Source organism: Mesoplodon bidens (assembly GCF_964165515.1).
Source record: "Mesoplodon bidens genome assembly, chromosome: 9".
Taxonomy (NCBI): Eukaryota; Metazoa; Chordata; class Mammalia; order Artiodactyla; family Ziphiidae; genus Mesoplodon; species Mesoplodon bidens.
The window spans coordinates 61481894-61501821 of NC_138166.1; positions in this window are offsets into that span (position 1 = coordinate 61481894).

A 19928-nucleotide genomic window follows, 5' to 3' on the forward strand; every position below is an offset into this window, starting at 1 on the left:
ATGATTTTTATCCACAGTGTTATTCTGTCCCTTTCAGAGTTTTGTCTAAAACTAGGCCCCCATCTCTGGAACAAAGCATAGCCCAGCTCCATAGAAAAGGCAGAAGACAGAGCAAAACCCCAGAGCCACCATCCAGGGAGGCTTGAAATTGATCTTGTTACCAGTAGAGCTGTTATCTATCATGTCAGGGATGACACTTGGGGGCCTGTGTCCCTTCCAGGTGGCAATCTTCCCTGAGCAATGATCCTTCCCCCACAGCTCCTCATCCGGGGGGGAGTTCCACCTCCTTTCCTGGCCCAGCCTGCCAGGTCCCCACTAGGCTTGGGGCTTTTGCCCAAATGTCAGCCAATATCTGGGGCTGAAGAGGCTCCTCTCTGCTCTTATCAGTCCCCTTCCTCTAGAGCTTGAATTCCTGATCCTTGGACTGTGGAGGGCACAGTGAGGCTACGTACTAAGATGCTTCAGTAAGTTTCTTTTTTTTTCTTTGCGGTACGCGGGCCTCTCACTGTTGTGGCCTCTCCCATTGCGGAGCACAGGCTCCGGAAGCACAGGCCCAACGGCCATGGCTCACGGGCCCAGCCGCTCCGCGGCACGTGGGATCTTCCCGGACCGGGGCACGAACCCGTGTCCCCTCCATTGGCAGGCGGACTCTCAACGACTGCGCCACCAGGGAAGCCCCAGTAACTTTCTTTTAAATGAAAATCTCAGTGTTGGTGATGACTATAGTGATTTATTTAGTGGTATTTGCCAGTACGATTCTAAGTGCTTTTATGTGTACTAACTGCCCTCAACACCCTAGGAGGTAGGTCTATTGTTTTCTCCACTTTCCAGATGAGGAAATGAGGTAGAGAATGGTTAAGTGACTTACCTAAGGTCACATTGCTAGAAAGTGGCAAAGCCAGAAGGATACCCAAAGTCAGTAAGCTTAGTCATGATACAATGCTGTGATGTCAAAATAGCATTATAAATGATACAAGGAGCTAAACCTTTAAATTACTTCAGAGAAACATAACAGCTTCCAGATAAATTGATTTATGAAAAAATACTTTGGCTTCCAACTTACCATGCAACCTGTAGATTAAAAACAAAAAAATTACTTATACAGCTAAAGTCTATTTTGATTCCATTTACGTTACCTCCCCTTCCTCTCTCTTTCCTCCTTCCTCCTCTTGCATAGGTGGTGTGAACCTTCTCATTCATGGTTACATGAATGTAACTATGAGCCCATAAATGATATAAAGTATAGATGTGTTTAAAACTTAAATAAATATTATCATACTCTATGTGTCCTTCAGTTTAACCCAAAATTAACTTTTTAAAGTTATCCATTTAATGCAGAACCACATCTAGTTCATTTGTTTTAATTTCTCTCTCTCTCTCCCTATGTGTGTATATATATGTATACATATATAATTTTACATTATATTCATATATTTTAATTTAGCCATTTTTCTATTAAAGGGAGTTTTTTTCTAATTTCTCACATTGTCATGTTTAATTTTTAAATTAAATTGAAATCTATTTTTATATAATGTGTGAGATAGGATTTTCACATGTCACACTGTCACTTATGAAATAGAAAAAAAAAGAAAAAAACTGAGAAAAGAAAAAAGAAAAAGCAATTGCCGTGTTTCATTGCGAATTTTAATAGCAATTCTTCTATTCAAAACTTATTTAAATTGAGATTATGAAGAACACATTACTTAGTAATGGTGGCATGTGACAGTTCTCTCTCTAAAAGAATGATTTCATTCAGGCACATGCTTTCCATTAAATATTTGTTTGTATATAGTTCCTTTCAGTCTCCTCAAACCTCTTTTAGGAGAAGGAGGGGAATCAATTCTAGGAAATGATATATTGTAACTTCTTTCTCAGTGGAGATGGAAGGAAGGAAAGAAGGAAGGAAACTAAGATTTGAGTTTCCATGACACGGAAGGAATTCTGTTACATATTCTCATTTAACTAATTTAACCCTTTCAACTCAATGAACAACCATGTGAAGTAAATATTATCCTGGCTTTTTTATATGAAGAAAAACCTTACCCTCTAACGCACAGCTAATAATCAGAGGAGACAAGATTCAATTCCAAGGTCATGTGGATTTCAAACTGTACTTTCCACCTCATAGAAATAAGAGGCTTAAAGAGAAAAGTTGAAACCTGCCTTCCAATACAATGAACTTGGACATGAAAAATAATGACAGAAAGAAATGGAGATGCAGATTGAGGCATATAAGGAAGAAAAGGCAATAAATTCCATCCATGATTTATCTTTTTTTACTTAAAAAAATTCTGTGTTGTTTAAAATATTTACTCTCTAATTTTTATTTGGATCTTAAAATAGAAAGTTTCTAAAAGAACCTGGCCTGATAAAAGGTCCCAAAAAGGGGAATTTCAGGGGATTGGTAGTAGAAATTAAATGGACCAGGACCCTATGACCCTTGCCCCCATCCCATGTCCTCTGCCTGCCTTTTGTCTGTGGAAAAACTTTAGCCAAAGAATAAGTTTAAGCAGAGAAGTGAGAAAATGCAAAAACAAAGGAAAACTGTCCAACAAGACCAAATAATAATAGTTCAGTCATTAAGCATAGTCAAGGACCTTTAATTCCTCCTCGAGGGCTGTAGATAATATTCTGAGCCATCTCCTGTGAGCTGTCTTATAGATACTGAAACCTCCACCGGGTGGAAGAAGTTAACTACATGATGACCAGGCCGTAGCCACTACATAAGCTGCCACAATTCCAAGAATTGGCCTCAGGGAAACGGGAACAAACCGACACTGGAACCGAAGACTAACTGTACCTAAAACAGTCAAGATGACGCTGGTCAGACCACCGATGACCAATTTCAAGATACCTGTCAGAGCTGACTGTGCTGTTTCTGCATGTAGCCCCCTCCCTCCGTCTATAAAAGCTCTTGCCCCCTGACTGTCACAGGGGGAGTCGGCCTTTGGACAGGCGTCCGCCCTCTGCCCCGGTTGCCGGCATCCAAAACAGAGCAAACTTTCCTTTCCACCAACCTGGCCTCTTTATTGGCTTTTGAGCGGCGAGCAACCAGACCCCCCTTTTGGTTACAGAAACAGTTTTGAAAAAATAACCTTAAGAGCTCTGGCTGGATGTTGGCCTGGCCTGGGGCCTCCCCTACCTCAAAAGAGTCAAGGTAAGACTGGGAGGGCAAAATTCTCCATAAAACTGGTAAAAGGGACCATTTATCTCTCTTCTTGTAAAGCAGTGGTTCTCAACCTTGCCTGCGTTTTGGAACCACCTGGGAAACTTTAGAAAATTCTTGAAGCCCTGCCCCAAGAAATTCTGATTTAATCGAGCTGGGATGTGGCTTGAACTAGGGGTTTTTAAAAGCCCCCCAGGAGATTCTAATGTTCATCCAGGTTTGAACCCTCTATCAGAAAGGAAGAATATCCTCATTACCTGTCTGGTTCTCCTTAGCCAGAAAAGCCCGTGTCCTGGCCGTGGAAGGTAGCTGAAAGTAAATCACACCCAAGAATACCTTTGTTTCCCAGCTGTACCTGAAGCTACAGAAAGCTTGTGAACCGTCATCGGTGAGTCAGGCCTACTGTGGGCATCTATCTCTCCTCTGGGGAGCCCTGGAGATTGATTGTGCTGTCTTCTCATCTGGGATGAAGAGCTGGGCGTCTCAGATTGTGGTCCTGGATCCAGCAGCATCAACCTTGCCTAGGAACTGGTTAGAGAAGCAGAGTCTCAGGCCCTGCCCAGACCTATCGAATGAAAACCTGCATTTTAAAAAGACCCCAGGTGATTCCGATGCACATTAAAGTTTGAAAAGCATTGTTGGAATAGAAATAAGATGTATTTGTTTATTTTTTTATTTGTAAATTATTTAAGGCTAGCTATAAAACCTATATTCATTAACGCAACACATTAGAAATAAACATTTAAAAATCAAGACAGGAAAAACTGCAAATTGGAAGAGGATATTAAGGAACAAAAAATAGTAATAGATAATTAAATCATAAGGAACTTGTCAGTTAAATTGTTAAGCACAAATTTGAACCTAAGTTTCCTAGACTCCAAAGAGAAAAATATAAGAGTTCATATTGCCCAAGGAAAGAAGCAACTATTTTTCATGGGACTTCATGAGAGGCACTAAGTGATCTGGTGTTAAATATCTTTAATAAGCACCACACTTGAAGTCAAAGAGATTCTGCACATGCCACTGTCTAATGTCTTAACATGGACAAGTTACCTATCACCAACTATTATCTTAGTTTCGTTATCGCTAACATAGGAATAACACTTTGAATCTTACAAGATTGTTTTGAGGACTAATTACAGAAAGTACACGATAATGTCCTTGGGGTCAGAGTAAATTCATACCTTGTTTTTGATCCAGATAAAGTGACTATCCATTTATCGCTGATGAATATTTAGGTTGCTTCCATACATTTGTGGTAAATATATGCAATGGACTATTACTCAGCCATAAAAAAGAATGAAATTTTCCCATTTGCAACAATACTGATAGACCTGGAGGCTATTATGCGCAATGAATTAAGTCAGACAGAGAAAGACAAATACTGTATGTTATCACTTATATGTGAAATCTAAAAAATAAACAAACAAATGAATATAACTAAACATAAAAAGACTCATAAATACAGAGAACAAACAGCGATTGCCTGTGGGGAGAGAGGAGAGAGGAGGGGCAAGATAGGGTTACAGGGATTAAGAGGTACAAACAACTGTGTATAAAATAAATAAGCTACAAGGGTATATTGTACAACATAGGGAATATAGCCAATATTTTATAATAATTTTAAATGGAGTATAATCTATAAAAATATTGAATCACTATGTTGTATACCTGAAACTAATATAATATTGTAAATCAAGTATACTTCAACTTAAAAAAAGAAACATAAAAAAATAAAGTGACTATCTCACTATCTAATCATACCTTTCTAATTTTGAAAAATAAAGGTGTGAATCTTATCCTATCAGATATCAAGCTTTGTTTAAATCTATAATGAGTAAAAGAATATTGTATTGGTTCAGAGATGAAGGTATAAATTAACGGACTTCTAGAGTGGTCAAAAATAGACCCATAAGTATATCAACACTTGAAATAGAAAGCAGGGTGCATCACAAGTCAGTAAAGTCAATTTAGAAAATAGCACTTTAAATATAGGTAAAGGTTTAGATTCATTATTTTAAAAAGAAATCCATTCCCATTCCATTAGAATATTTTGTAAGAGTAAAATTTCTTTTCTGCGTAAGAGTAAGTAGTCACATTTCTTGTACCCTCAGAATTCAAATTACAAGTAAATTTGGATATGCAGTTGTAGAGCAATGAAAGATCACCTGTTCTCAGAAAGCCTTGGTTCTGAGCTATAACAAGGATAGTCCTGAATAATATTGTTTGATTTCATGACTCCCTAACCTTGTTTCTACCCATCCTTTGAAAAGGTGTTGAATAATATATTTATTATTTAAGCTAATGAAATGTTTTCTTTTGAGGAATATTATGGTTTCTTTTGTAATAATCAGAGACAGTGCTGAAAGTCAGTGTCTTATACACTGGGGCTTCCAATTCAAATGGACACTGAGGTAATTAAAAAACAAGTGAAGTGGAGTTGCATTTTCTTTAAAACATATTGGAATAATTTTTACTTTTGCAAAGAAAGAGAATTTTTCATTAGATATGTGGTCCATCATTTCTGATGGAGACCCAGGTACAGAGAAATATTTCTCTACTAAAAGAAGAGAAATAGCGTAAGTATAATGATAAATGGCATATATTGTGTGACCTTAGGTCATGGAGACAGTAGGGAATGGTGAGGACTATGGTGAGGTCCAATTGTCACCATGTGGGAATCGAGCCCAAGGTTCCCAGGTCTTGTGAATTAGCAAGAGAAACCAGTAGCCTGGATTTTTATGTTGAAATGTCCTACGATTTAAAATAGATCCTTTAAAAAATAACTTATAGAACAAATAAAACATGAATGCCAATCAAATTCAGGAAGATCACAAGTTTGTAATTGCTGCTTGGGGAAAAAATAACGCAGAAAGTTAAGGGGAAGCAGTTTCAGTGAGGCATCTGATATGAAGACTAGCTCTTTTCTGGAATGAATTGTTATCATTTAAAGGAAATGTGAGCTGCTCTGTGTGTACTGTTGGAAATCTGTTTGGTTGAATGAGACATGATAGAAGGTATGTAACGTTTTTGTGATGGAATGTTGGGGGTTGAAGGCATGTGTTTGGGGCAAGTGGGGAAGGAAGCAGCACGGAAGACACCACACCAGATGGCAAAGGGCATCACAGTTCCATCACTGAGGACTGAATGGGGCCCCCAGATAAAATGTCAGGGCACAAGATGGGATGATATAGTCCAGGTGAAGTGTACCAAGTCTCCATGAGACAGTGACCTGTTAAAGATAAATTCCTTTTAAAGGAGTTTATCTAATACCTAATACCAACAAATGTTAAACAGGGCAGTTCTGTTTAGGATAGTCCATATAAAGGTTGACTTAAAAAAAACAAATCAACATTTCCCAAGGCTTTTGCCTTGCACCATCTCCCTAGCAATTGAGGATTGCTGTTCTCACCTTCGCTGTTGTTCATGACCCCACTTTTCCACGCTCCTGAAGAAGTATAGAGAAGATTCCTTAAGCTCACCATGGCCTCACCATTCTGGGTCCTGGCCCACTAATCTCACTTTGGCCAATCACCTTTCCATACTGGTAGACTGAAAAGGAGCAAACATTCTGCACACATAGTAAATTCATAGTACTGCATGCATTCTTTTTTTAAGCAAGGACTTTCCCCACGTGAGAGAAAGAAAAAGGAATTTGTATTCACACTGCTTTGTAGAGTTTTAAAATGTGTTTTAGGGGGATACAATTCAAACACTAAAATAATCCATTTCATGCATATTAATTGCTTTTTACATGAAAACAATTCCCATTTGCATGAGAGCTTTGGCAAGTTTTGAGTCTGGGGAAGATGTTATAAACAGTAGTGGGGAAAAATGAAACCAAACATTGCACTATGTTGGCAAGAGCTTAGGGAAACGTGCACTCGTGCCAGTCTGCCTTGCTGTCAGTAGCAATCAGTCCACTGACCCTCCTGACCCATTGCTGGCTCCTATCACCCTCTATCCAGAGTCTCAAGTTTGTGGTTCCTTGGATTTGAGTCCTGAGCCTCTTCTGCTCTCTAGCGATTGTCATTCCTCAAACGAGTTCATTCTAATGTGGATTTAAAAACCATCTTTGTGTTGCTGTGTCTCAAATTCACATCTCCAAGCCAGATAACTCCCTTGGTGTCCATCTCATTGACACTACCCTTTGGTGTTCCAATGACACAGAAAACTCACCTCCAAATGACTTAAACAAAAGAACATTTATTGGCTCACCTGTCACACTGAAACAAAAGTAGGTGGGCCCCATAGTTGGATTAATCCAGAGGCTATGGATTTTGTCTGCGCTTCTCTTGTCTCTCCCCCCTCTCCCTCCATGCTAGCTTTGTCTTCCAGCTGGCAGTGAGACAGCTCCTGCAGTATCAGACCTTGGGTCCTCACTTTGCAATGTCCAGAGGAAGAGAGAAGGATGCTTCCTGGATCCACTCATAAGAATGAGGAAACTTCTCTCCCAAAAATCCCTGGAAAAGCTTTTTATGAGTTTTCTTGTTTTAAATTGGGATATGCCCATTCCTGAACCTATCCTTCCAGGACAGTTCCCATGGATAGATTGGCTTAGCCTTTTTATCCCTAAGTTACTCATGTGGCAAGCATATGGGATGACCTTAAAGTACTTAGACCAATATTCTCAACTCTATCAGACTTTGCACCCCTTTTTGTATTGCTCCCTGTATTGTTGTGAAATAAAATCCATAGAGAATTAAATTTAACTATATACTTAATTGATACGATGTCCTAATTATCCTTTTTATCCCTAAGTTACTCATGTGGCAAGCATATGGGATGACCTTGAAGTACTTAGACCAATATTCTCAACTCTATCAGACTTTGCACCCCATTTTGTATTGCTCCCTGTATTGTTGTGAAGTAAAATCCATAGAGAATTAAATTTAACTATATACTTAATTGATATGATGTCCTAATTATAATATAAAAGTGGTATGAAAAGAGTTAATAATAAAATCATATACATTCCAATATGCAAGAAGTGGGGCACAGTTACCTTCGAACCTCACTCCCAAAAGTGTGGTCCATGGGCAGCATAATACCAACTGGGAGCTCATTAGCAAGGCAGAGTCCCCAGGTCACTGTTGAGTTTTAGACACACTGTGCTACAAGACATAATGTAGTCCACCGTTTCCCCCATTTGTAGAATCACAGTAAATATGACAGCCACAAATGTGACTGATATAGATATGCTGTATTGACAACTCAGACATCCATTGGTGTTAGGATTTTAGGAAATGATAAGCAATACTTGAGACAAGAACAAAACAAAGTATGTCCTCAATTTGCATAATAGTCGCCATTCCTGGAAAACACAGAGCATAATAAAGGATGTAAAAATACCTTATGTTTACATGTAAGATGGAGTTTTTAGGTTTGTATAATTATAAACAGATTTTGTACTAGATTCAGGTTTTTGCTTTTGCTTTTTAATATCAGGTAGGGTATTTGAAAGTAGTGCCAGATCATGAGACAATTCTGCAGTCTTTCCTTTATTTTCTGTCAAATCTCCTGCCTCCCACGTAGGCTAGCCCTAAATGTAGTTTGAAGTAAAGAAGTCAGCTTCTCTAAACTGGCAAAGTTCAGTTTACCTTCAGATCAGGTTCACAAAGGGCCTGTTGGAAGTTTCCAGGGATTTCAAACAGAGGACAAGCCCAGACTGTGAATCATACGGGCAACCATTCACAGGCGTAAATAGGTAGAATGTATTCAGACACTGTCTGTTAGCTAGTTATGTCACTTGTTAAGCTGAATGTGTGCAGATGTGTCTGCTGTATTGATAATTACCATGAGTCTGGGGACCTTGTCATTTTTGTTCACTACTATATCCATTTGTTAGCCCAGTGGTTCTCAAATTTAGCAGACATCAGAATGACCAGGCCACCTCCAGAATCTCTGATTCAATAGGCCCAGGGTGGACCTGCGAATCTGTAGTTCTAACAAGTTCCCAGATGATGCTTCTTACATTAGCCAAAGTCCAAGCATCACACTAGGAGGACTACTCACCCAGTAAATATATGTGAAGAAAGGAATTGAATTCAATCAATTAGTCAAATACTTAGAGTGTGTGCTAGCGTCAGTGCAGTACACGAATCAGACACCATCATGGCCCTCAGGAAGAAACATTCAAGTGAGGGAGAAAAAAAGTAGAAAACTGTCAGTGTACTCAGTGTGGGAAACTGAAGAAAGAAGAAGACAGGTGTGGGCAGGGATCATGGAACCACAGGGACGTGAGGCACCCAGGGATTAGCAAGAGCAGGAAGCTCTTACCCCTCTGGGCCTAAAGGGGCAGGGCAGGGAGCTGTCACAGAAACAGTGGGAGCTCTAGACCTGGGAAAAGGGCAACTTGACAGGAGCTACAGGCTCAGGTAGTGGACCCCAGAAATGGCTACACTGGGGCCCTGCAGGGATAGGTGGTAGGGGATACAGTCCCCCCTTTTTCTTCTCTACCCTTCAGTCTCCTCAGTGACTCCCATGTAGGGTTTCCAGAAAAAATAAGGGACACTCAGTTAAATGTGAATTACAGATAAACAATGAATTTCTTCTTAGTATAAGTGCAATATTAGGACATACTTCTATTATTATTCCTTGTTTATCTGAAATTCTAATTGGGTGTGCTGTATTTTGTTGATTTTGTTAAATCCAGCAACCCTATCTCATGCAAACTTAACTGGAGGACAGAAAGTAGGGGTAGTGAGAGTTTCAGTCCATAAAACATTTCAGGGCATGGAGTCAGGTAGAGACAGGGGATCTGGAGTTAAGGAGGGATTTTGAAAATCAGGAAGTAATCACATGTTTGCATGATCTAGCAGAGAGAGAGAGAAAGATGACTATGTAGGAGAGATTGAAGACATTTGTGAGAAGGCTTAGAGAAGATCATGGATCTGTTATGCATAGTGACAAGAGGAAAGGTAGCATATGTGGGCACAGAATCTTTACAATGGCTTACAACCTCGACAGGATCTCCTCTATCCCTCCTATCATTTTGTCTTCATCTCCTACTACTCTCCCCCTTATTGTTCCTGCTCCAAAACCATTGGCCTCCTTACCACTCTTTGACATAATTTGATAAGCAGGAGTGCTAAAAAATGACTCTGGATGCTCACTTGGGGTTACCTGGGCAATGAATTAATTGGAACCATCCTGGACAGGAGGGGCTCTCTCAAAACATGCTTCACATGGGACTGATGGCTTCCTTCCCCTGTCAGGAAGGGATAAAATTTCTCATGGAATCCAAGATGCCCAAATAACTTCCATAAGCACCAGGCACTTCTTCAAATCCCAGCTGTCTTACTCCAAGCAGTGTTTCTTGTCCTACTAAGAAGGTCACTCTCACAGGTTGGAGAAATGGGATCAGAGAGAATCATATCAGGATAGGTTTTGGAGAGAGGGTTGATAAGACTTACTGGTGGGTTGGATTTGGTGGGTAAATGAGAGAGAAGAGTCCAGGGTAATACTCATCGTGAATGGCTGAATGGATGGGATTTCCATTTACTGAAATGAGAAAGGCTTGTGGAGAAGCAGGTTGGGATGGGTTGGGAGAAAAATCAAGAGTTTGGGCATGTGTTTGAGAAATTTATTATACGTCCAAGTGCAGTTGTCACATGAGTAATTAAATATACTAGGTTCAATTTGCAGGGAAAGGTCATGGTGGAGATATAAATTTGGGAATTTTATATGGTTTTCGAAACCAAGGGACTGTTTTAATTCATGTAGGGAAATATATATTAGTAGTGAAGAGAAGGGAGGGTCAGAGAGAGCCCTGTGACCCTCCAGCATTTAGGGGCCAATCAGAAGAGAAAAGTCAGCCAAATGGATTAAGAAGGAACAGTCAGTGAAGGAGGAAAATACAAACAGAAGCATGTAGAGTCTTGAATGTCAAGAGAAAAAAGTGAGTATGCAGAGGTTAATTAGTATACATTTCACAGAGGGAAAATGGCAATATGTATCAATGTCTTAAAGATAATCACACTTTTTATTAAGTAATTCAACTACTAAAAATCTAGCCTATAAAATTCTAAAAACTATGGAACAAGATTTATGCACTGAAGCATTATTTCATAATAAGCAAAAAATATGGAAAACATAAATGTCCAAAAATAGGACATTAGTTAAATAAATTGTGATATAGCCATACAATTGTATCTTATGCATCCATTAAATTATGTTTATGAAGAGCTTTTAATGAGCTGAAAAAATGCGTATGAGATGATATAATGTTGAGTGAAAAAATAGTGTACAAAATTTTATGTACAGTTATGATCTCTTATTTCATCATACATACTCATTGAAAAATGCTGGAAAGAAATATGCTAAAATGTTAATATAACCTTTAGATTATAGTATTATGAACAGTTATTATATTTTTCTTTGTTTTAAAAAAATTTTCCCCCATTATCATGTATTTCCTCTACAAGCAGAAAACATTGAAAAAAAATCTTCCTTAAATTGAGTTGAAATCTGTCTCACTCTTATCAAATCAACTGGTTCTTATCGTTCCTTTTAGAGATGAAAAAGTGAGCAAATCTAACTTCTTTTATCTATGACAGCCTTCAAATATTTGAAGAGAGCTGCCAGCCAAGAGTTTTAGCTTTACCTATGATCCCATGTTCCTCTGCCTTTCAAACTCCCAAGGAAAGGAATCATCTGTGCCACTTTCATAGCTCCTCATAGAGAGTCTTCTGCATCATTTATCACTTGTTCTGTGATTAGCCTTTCTAAACTTCAGTTTTCTCACCTGCAAAATGGGAATAAATTGTTGGGAGGACTGCATTTAGTGGAATACTCTATATAAATGACTTTTATAATCTAAATACCATACAAATTTGAAAGAGTAGATGCACATGAGAGGATATCAGAGAGAATGGAAAAAGAGGGAGAAGAGAGGTGACCTGAGCATTCCCAACTCTGTCACTAACAACACCAGTGGTCTAGGCCAGACACAAAGAGTCTCCTTCATCAAAGGAGTTGTAACAGGTTCCTGCACTGTCTCTCAGGGTAGTCAGGAAGAAGTGAGGTGAAAAATACAAGCACCATTGACATGTGAAGAAGCACAGTGTGTATGCAGAAATGTATTGTTTCTACACTGGGACCTTCTCCCCCACCTCACATCCCACATGCCCTCATGTGATGGGACCCACTGGGGACTTGTGATGCTGTCACGGGTGGGTGTCATGGCAAGGCAGACATGCTCCTTCTCCAGTGAGCCCCAACTCCATGACTCACCACCTCAGAATCAATATATTACCAACATCAAGATCTTAGTCGTGAGGCTAATTCCTATCCCCTCTCAACCCATCCAATTCCTGGGTGCTCTTAAAGACTCTGCTCAGCTTCCAACTCATCCTTGAAGCTGGGCAGACATGAGTTCATATCATTACTTTCATATTTACTTGTTATATGACTCCAGGCATACTATTAGACTTTCTGAGCATTAATGTCTTCATTTATAATGGAAGCCTAATAATAGACACTTGTTATGGTTCTATGGATTAAGTGATTAACACGTTTAACGTTCCTAACATAGAATTTATTACACAGGAGGAAATTAATAAATCATAGTTTTGTCCTTCCTTCTTACTCGCTTTTCCCTCTTCTCCTTCCTATTTTCCACAAGAATCTCTCCCTTCTCCAGAATTGCTCTTGCTATTATCTTCTGCCTGAAATGCTTTTCCTTAATTCTATAAAAGTTCAAGTTCTGCTCATTCTAAATGATGCTCAGGACATGAAATTTCACTTGAACCTCCTCCCTGAAGGATTTCTTCTTCCATTGCACACTTATAGCACTTATTTATTCCTCCCCTTTAGAACTCATTAATTTCTAATTGCCATTTAGATTTGTATTTATAATTTCTTTTTACTGCCTAAAATTGAATTTCTTGAGAGCAGGAGTGACCTATAGCATGAGGGGTCTGTAAGGTCTTGTAATCTACTCGTGCATCTCCACTTTAAATATGAAGAAACTGAGACCCAGCGATGTGAACTGGTACTCCAGGGTCTTAGGTTTAGTTGGAGGCGGAGCCAGGACTGGGCTTGGATTTTCTGATGACTTTTTCTATTGGTTCATACCAATGGAAGTGGATGAGTTGCTGCAGGCTGTTTCTCCTTGAACTCTGCAGTGAGGTAGCAGTTTGGGACTTGAAATATGAGCTCCAATGGTGTTGAGTAGATATTGCTGCTGAGTTGTGGAGTCCTTCTTAGGTCATTTCATTATTGTAGACCAGTAAACTATTGTTCTTCTCTCTCCCCTCCCCCTCCCTTATCACTCTCTTACTTTCACCTTAGTGATGATTTAGCCATTTGGGAAACAAGGTATAATAGAGGGGTAAAAATTGTCCCCCACTCCCACATCAGGACTCAAGGACAAAACAGTTATCAAATTTGGTTAAGTGAATGGTAAGCTGACTACTTTTGGTAGGAAGCTAGGCCTTGACCAACTGCCTTTTCCTGAGTTTTCTATCTTCCTCTTGGTTCTATTTTCCTCTTGAGTTGGGTGTTCCATTTTCCTCAATTGATGACTTGCAGAAATGGGGTTCAAAATGTAATTCCATGTTTCATCAATTTTTCTCTACTTCCATAAAAGAGATTTTCCTCAAATCTAAAGCCCAAATCTCTTCTGCATAATGTTGGTCCATCAGACATCTTACTGATTATTTACAGGTTAGGGCCCAGGTGCTGCTGCAATTTTGTTTTTAATCCAAGTTTTCTGTCTTCCTTAGAAGGGTTCTCTAATTAATTGGCATGTAAATGAGGCATTGGAGCTTTGGGTTTATCAAGGGCTTCACACAGTTCTCAAAGACTTTCTCATCTCATTTTTGAGGCAATTTGCATACTTCCGCTCATAGTTCTCCCTACATTTTTCTTTGAAGAAATCTCTTAAATGCCTGTGGGTGTTCTGTGTATACAACTCCCTTGACCTCACACTTGTGCTTTGCTTTCCCTTGAGCAATGACATTGCCTTAGGCAAAAGTGACATATTTCCATCACTGATGAGCCTCCTGAAAGACTCAGAGAGTGTCTTGGGTACTGGCTTGAATTTATCTAGATCTGGGGTTGTACATCCTGTTCTTTAGAGATTCCATGCACAAATTAAAGAAAAAATGCATTCCTCCATGTGGAAAGGAATAATAATCCTTCACAAATAAAGTTCCTTTCTTTTAGCTTTGCTAATTAAATTTAGATGGATTTGGTGAAGAAGGGATATTTTTTCTTCTTCCTTCTTACTATTCAAATGGCATGAAACCATGATGTCTTCATGAAAGGTGAGTTGCTCTGCCCCTTAACCTGCATTTTGAAATCATTCCATTGTTGCGGAAAAAGGGAGATAGCTTATTTCTGAAATTGTGTTTGGTACTTACCGGTCATCATTTCTCAGAAAGCAAAAAAACCATATCACTTTGAATGCTTAAATGTCCATAGTGTTATTCATCCATTCCTTTATTCAAAAAACGAATACTAACTGAATGGTATTACATGTCAGACACTTTGCTGGATTCTAACAAAAAACAGAGTCTGCCTCTAAGGGCTTGGTGGCTTAGCACAAGCACTCATATATAGAAGGGGATGAAGTAAGCCAAGAATTAGGAAGGGTGGATTATGGTTCTGGGTTAATCATACTTGGTGACCTTGGACATGTCACAAGTGAGGAAGTGGGATTCAAAATGTAATTCCATGTTTCATCAATTTAAGATGCCACTGGAGGTAAGATGAACCTTTTTTTCCTGTACCACTAAGAAAAAACAAAAACTGCTTAATAAACTATGATAAAATACTCTTACCCAGTTGGAATTTTTATTTTATATACTGAAGTAGCTCTTTTAGACTTATTGACTTATTTCTAAAATCATATATCTTTCTTTTTGGTATACACCACTGGAAAATTCAAGCAAAATAAAATGAAATTTCAGAGTTGGAGTCTTCGGAGTCAGTTTTCTGCTCAGTGTTGTTGATCTCCATGCTTTTCCATCAGCTTCATTTTCTGTATCATCAAGAATGCTGGTTATGTGCATTTCTTTGAAAGAGCATGCCACTTTTGGTTCTGATCTTTTTCTTTCTAAGTTACTGATATCCATTCTGCAACTTTTTATAAATTTATTTATTTTTATTTATTTTTGGCTGCGTTGGATCTTTGCTGCTGCACGCAGGCTACGGGGAGCGGGGACTACTCTTCATTGCGGTGTGCGGGCTTCTCATTGCTGTGGCTTCTCTTGTTGCGGAGCACGGGCTCTAGGCGCACAGGCTTCAGTAGTTGTGGCACTCGGGCTCCAGAGCGCAGGCTCATTAGTTGTGGTGCACTGGCTTAGTCGCTCCGCAGCATGTGGGATCTTCCTGGACCAGGGCTCGAACCCGTGTCCCTGGCATTGGCAGGTGGATTCTTAACCACTGTGTCACCAGGGAAGCCCCCATTCTGCAATTTTTGACACTGGAAGTTTCTTGGTCTTACCGGAATATGTTAATTGGTGGTTTTCAGGCAATAACTAGAACTCGAACTCCTTCATCAAATGTTTTTGTTCCCTACCCCTTCGAGTCAAGCCTCAACCGGGGTCCTCCTGTCTGGTGTCATTCAAGTCAATAGAACAAGACCGAGTTCAGTTCAGAAGCAAAGGAAAGCTTCATTCTTTGACCAGAGACTGGAGAGGTGCGAGCACAGGCTCTGGAGCACACGCTCTCCCTGACAGGCTGTGGGCGGGGCTGCTTTATGGCGTTCTGTCAGCGAGGAGGGGTCAGTTGTCTAGCGGGGCAGGCGCAGCTGTGCTGCTCAGGCTCAGATCGCCGTTCTGGGAGCAGCGCCTCGGCACGCGGCTCACAGCCGCCATCTTGAGCTGAGTGTCGCGCGCAGCGCTTCTCTACACGGTCGCCGAGCTGAAGTGTCGGTGAGGTGAGCCTGCGCTGGGAACTCTAGTCCTACGTGTTTGTTGCAAGGCCTCTGCACATGGCACCCTTTGAGCAAGTGGAACTAGACTAAGCACAAAGGAAAAGGAAAAAAAGGTCAGACTTTATTTTATTACGCAGATTCTATTTTTATTTCCTGGGAATTGTTAATGGGCTTTGCTGCTCACAAATCGCTTTCTTTTGTCCTGCTCCTCATTCATGAGGGGCGCTGAGAGGTGATGGTCCATCTTCTGCAACTATTGATACTTCCTGCTGAGTTTGGATGTCGTCATAACACCAGCAGAGGAGCGGAGATTCTCCCCAGCTGACTTTAAATGTGTGTAGTTGTCCCCAGGTCGCAGCCCTAACTGTTCAGATCCCTGAGTGACCACCATTTGTCTAACCTTTAGGAGACAAAGGACACCAGACGATTTAAGGTACATGGCCCAAATATTAGCAAAAGAACAATGGTCACATGTCAGATTTTCCTTAAAATGAAGGTATGTAGGTCTTTTGCCTGTAGGCAAAAGTGTGCCCTGATGCTGAGGCTCAATGCCGTGGCCTGACTATCCCTGATCGCACGGTGGTTTTTCAGAAGAGAAGCTTCAAGTCAGACAGACGTTCATACGATGAGTCAAGGGGGCTGTTGCCTCAGGTTGTCTCTCCAGAGTTTGGGGCTTGGGGGCCCTCTTCTCTCGCATGTGATGTGTCCACGGAGTGATCCCCTGCAACTTCAGGACAGGATGAGTGGTTAGGATCACCAAGTGGGGTCCATTCCACTTAGAAGTGAGCTGATCTTTTGGGCTGCTGGTTTTCCAGGTTTTTAGGTGCACCCAGTATCTTGGCCAGAAGAGGTGTAGGGCCAGGTCGGTGGGTGTGGACAGCACCTGGTTATTATATTCCATGAGAGCTTTCATGGATTCTCCTACCTGGAGGGCATTCTCAAGTTGTTCTGTTTCAAGGGGGTTAAGGTATCTCTTCTCTGAGGCTTGGAGAATGGGTCTACATACGTGAGTTCAAATGCACTATAACTTTAACTTATCTCTTGGGACTGACTGCATGTGGAGCAGGGCAATCAGAAGCAACTTAATCCAGTTTTCTTCAGTTTCCTGACCCAGCTTGGCTAAGGCCCGTTTCAAGGTCCGATTGGATCTCTCTACTTACCCCAGCAATTGGGGTCTTCAGACTGAGTGCAAGGTCCATTTGATGCCCAAGGCACTCATTAGCCCCTTTGTCACTTGGGGCACAAATGCTGGACCATTATCGCTTTGTAGGATCCTGGGAGCCCAAACCTGGGGATTATTTCTTTTAGTAATGCCTTAGTCACTTCAGCTGACATTTCAGTTCTAGCAAGGAATGCTCCTATACACCCAGAAAATGTGTCCACTAGCACTAAGAAATACCTGAAATTGCCCGGTACTCTTGACCTGATGGTGAAATCAATCTGCCAATCTTCTCCATGGTATGTCCCTCTGTTCTGAATGGGCCTTATCTGGGAGCCCCTGAGGGGGTCTGGTGTTGGTGTTGTTTATTGTGCAGATGGAACATATCTCAACTCTTCAACTGATTACACTTTAATTCCAGGAGTTACCATGACCTCAACTAACCAATATTTAGGGTTCCCCCCTCTATAGTGAATTCCTTGATGAGCCTCCCTGATAGCTTGATAAGCTGCAGTTTGGGGAAAGAAGTGTTGCCCATGTTCATTAACCAGCCATGCATGATCTTCTAGATCTCTACTGAAGTCCCATTTTCCAGCTTTGTCTAATTTTTCCCTTGTGTACATTAGGGAATAATTGGATGAATTTAGCTTTTGAGGTTAGAGGGGTAGTGACCAAGTTACTGGTTCCAGGGCCACTCTTTTGGCAGTTGCATCCACTTTGTTGTTTACCTTTATTACCTCTGCCTCCCCCTTTTGGTGACCCCTACGATGAATCACTGCCACATTGTTTTTGAAACTGTACTGCTTCTAAGAACTTCAATATGCTCACCTGTTTATTCTTTGCAGTAAGTGTACCTCTTTCCTCCCAAATAGCCCCATGTGTATAGGATAGTATATGCATATCAGGAATCTTTGTAAACGTTTAAGATCTTCCCTGTCCCAAGCTAAGGTTTGGGTGAGGGCAGTCAGCTCTGCCTTTAGGGCAGAAGTCCCTGGGGGTAGGCTTCTTGCTTCTATGACTTGGGTCTGGGAGGTTACTGCATATCCCACCAGCCTTTTTCACTCTCTCCTGGGTCAGGGCAACTGGAATAGGTTTCTATTTCCAGGGGCGCCATTTTTGTAGGTAGCAGAGTGACAGGATTAAAATGGCTGGACTGGGTTCTGTAGGTTAGGTTCTGGCTGGTATGGAGGGGGCCCCTCGGGCCTGTGGCCCAAACTGGGACATATGAAGGAAGGGGGTAGGGAGAGAGCAATAAGAGGAGGGTTAGGAAGGAGATCAAGAAGGTCCTGGGGGGAGGTTCAAGGACTGGTACTACCTCAGTGGAGGAGAGCTCACATCCCTTCTGAAGGCCATAAAAAAAACTGGATCTAGGGAACTTTATCGCATTTTTTTTGTCTCTGCCATAGCAGGTCCAGTTGTAAGATGATGTTGCAGTTTAGAAACCCATTGAAGGGACCAACATTCCCCATCTGCCAGCTGGTATTGGGGCCAGGCTTTATTACATAGGAAGATTAAATGTTTTGGTGTCAAGGGGTGATTTTCGAAAAACTTCTAGTTCTGCAGGATGCACCTTAACAGGTATCCTTCAGTATGGTGGATGTTTGGGTTCCCCATACCTTAGATGTTCTGTTTTGGATTTGTTCCCAACTACTGGGGGTGGGAGGGAGGGGCAATTGGAGTGATTTTTTGGCAGGCAAATGCCACAAGATCTTACCCAAGTAAGATTTCTGGCTTAGGAAATTTGGAATCAGAAACAAACTGTTAATGGATTCCTCAAAAGGTCAAAACAGGAGTCGGTGAAATGGCATGGACTCTGATATAACTTATAACTGGGGGTCCCCTTTGAATTTGTAATGGCCTGTGCTTGAGATAGTTACTCCCTCTGCAGTTTCAGTCAGAATGTCCCACAGAGGGTTAGACGGGACTGCCTCTGGGCCAGAGCAGCCTAGCCACGCTAGTTTCTGACAAACTTGGTGCATTAGGGGGTGGCACAGCTGGCTGAGGCAAGGGTCTTCTCTTTCCTCCTTTTGGCCAGTAAGGAGGAGTTTTTGGACTTTGGACTGCGTGAGAGCTAAAAGCATGAGGGATTCTCATGGGCTACTCACCATATCGCTGGGGCAGCTGGTATTCTTTGCTGATACCTGGAGGAGAACCCGTGGAACCTCGGTCGATAAAGAATCACTCATGGTTTACCTCACAAGCAGAGGTGGGAGGAGAGGTCAGGCAGTGGGTTGTTTCCTGTTTTTGCCAACAACTCCTGGTGCCTCTTCGAGAGACTCACGGGACTCCCCAGCTCACTTCAGAGAAACTAGGCTGACTGGAAGAGGTCAAGTCACTACTGGTCACATACCTACCTTGGGACCCCTTTGCACTTGGGCATCCCTGGTACCTTTTCCTGAACTTGGATCGAGCATCCTCGTTCCATTTTGTCAGGAGTCCTTATTACCTGGTGTCACCTGTTGGCTCACAGGGCTGGCCACTTTCCTTTACCAAACTGAAAGTGACTATGGGGACTGCTACTGTTGACCCTGGAGGTCAGCAAGGAGGGCAGAAAGCCCTGGTGTGGCTGCCACTGCCTTGTACAGAAGTCAAGAGGACAGCACTACTGGTGAGACAGTGGGCAAGACTGCAGTGGTTCCCCCTCATCCATAGGTCCTCACTGTCCCCAAATGTCCAGGACCCAGGGAAGGCCAGCCAGAGGCAGTGGGCAGACACGCACG